Genomic DNA, 1,417 nt, shown 5'->3' with positions numbered 1-1,417 from the left:
ATCTACATCCTGCCACTATCGCTACCAGGCCCAAGAGAAAGGCTGAAGGGAATGCTGAAGGAGATAAAGCCAAGGTGAAGGACAAACACAGAGAGGATCTGCAAGGTTGTCTGCTAAACCTGCTCCTCCAAAGCCAGAGCCTAAGCCTAAAAAGGCCTCTGCAAAGAAAGAGGACAAGGTACCCAAAGGCAAAGGGGAAAGCTGATGCTGGCAAGGAGGGAAATTGCCCTGTGGAAAATGGAGATGCCAAAACAGATGAGACACAGAAGGCAGAGGGTGCTGGAGATGCCAAGGGAAGTGTGTACATTTTTGGTAACTATGTACTTCTCTGGTAACCATACAGTTTGAAATGCTCTTTTTTAAATAAAGTTTTATAAAAATGCAGGATTTTGCATTGCTTTGCTTTTAAGCTATGTTGTTAGCACACAGAACATGCCATGCTGTTTGGGGGGAAGGAGCGTATGCCACTAATAGAATGTTTCCAAAGCTGCACTGATGTGGAGAAAACACTTTGCCCTTCTAGTTTTGAGAGACGTCCTTTTAGCTTCCAGGAGGAGGGATTCCCTGGTGCTGACACACACAGCCACCTTGGCACAAGTGCCTGTGGAATGGAAAAACTAGAATTCGTTTTGATGTCATCTTCTCCTACTCTGCCTTCAGCATAAACTTAACCCCTTAAACAAACCCAGGTGACTATTAGGACCTAACCCCCCAAATCGGTTACCAGTATGTCAAGCAATCTGGACTTTCTAGTGATGCCACTGAGATGGTGTCTCTTGAAAGAACAGTAGTTCCATTTCTAGACTGTGGATCTTCAGATAAATTCTGCCATTTTCGTTTCATTTCCTGAAAGTCAGGGTCAGTGTGTGAAAAGTTCCTAAACAACACACAAAATGTGAAATGTCAACCCTCACTCTAAACTTTCCCTGTTCAGACATCAATGAAGACTTCACTGGGTTTTATAGTGGCCTTCTGATTTGGGTAATCCATTGTAGAATGGCGTTTGAAAGTCTGTCCATGTCCTGCCTGAAATAGCATGACTATTTATGAAAAGCATCATTAATAAAGCTGGATACAGCTTTGAAAAAAAAAGAAACACCAATAAACGTGGCTCTTTCCCTTAAAAAAGGAAGGGGGAGTGTAGTGGAAGGAGAAATCCGAGTGGTACAGAATCAATCACCAAATGCACAGATTGGCAAGGAATACCCCCAAAGCACTTCAAGACAGAACAGGCACCAAACAGTCAAGGGAAGAACACAGGGTGAATGGATGTCTTGTGTGCCCCCCATTTTCCTCAAGGCTTGCTACCTTCAGCTGTGTTCGAGTACTTTCCTTTCAGCCACTATTAGCCACTGATGCAAAACATTCACATGCTGAAAACAAAACCCACCAGCGGGACTTCCACAGCATGCTGACC

The 1,417-nt window shown here is 44.0% G+C and overlaps 1 protein-coding gene and 1 pseudogene across 3 annotated transcripts in view; one reads left to right on the top strand and one right to left on the bottom strand.

Moving 5' to 3' along the window:
* The window catches only part of LOC111725984, a 499-nt pseudogene extending 164 nt beyond the window's left edge, over window positions 1-335 (top strand).
* The window catches only part of REPS2 (RALBP1 associated Eps domain containing 2), a 184,088-nt gene that overhangs the window by 23,546 nt on the left and 159,125 nt on the right, over window positions 1-1,417 (bottom strand). The window lies entirely within an intron of this gene.

The sequence above is a fragment of the Otolemur garnettii genome, unplaced genomic scaffold, assembly GCF_000181295.1.
Source record: "Otolemur garnettii isolate 467f Iridium unplaced genomic scaffold, OtoGar3 scaffold00051, whole genome shotgun sequence".
Classification (NCBI taxonomy): Eukaryota; Metazoa; Chordata; class Mammalia; order Primates; family Galagidae; genus Otolemur; species Otolemur garnettii.
Note: the sequence above shows the minus strand (reverse complement) of the source record. Positions and strands in the feature narration are given on the sequence as shown.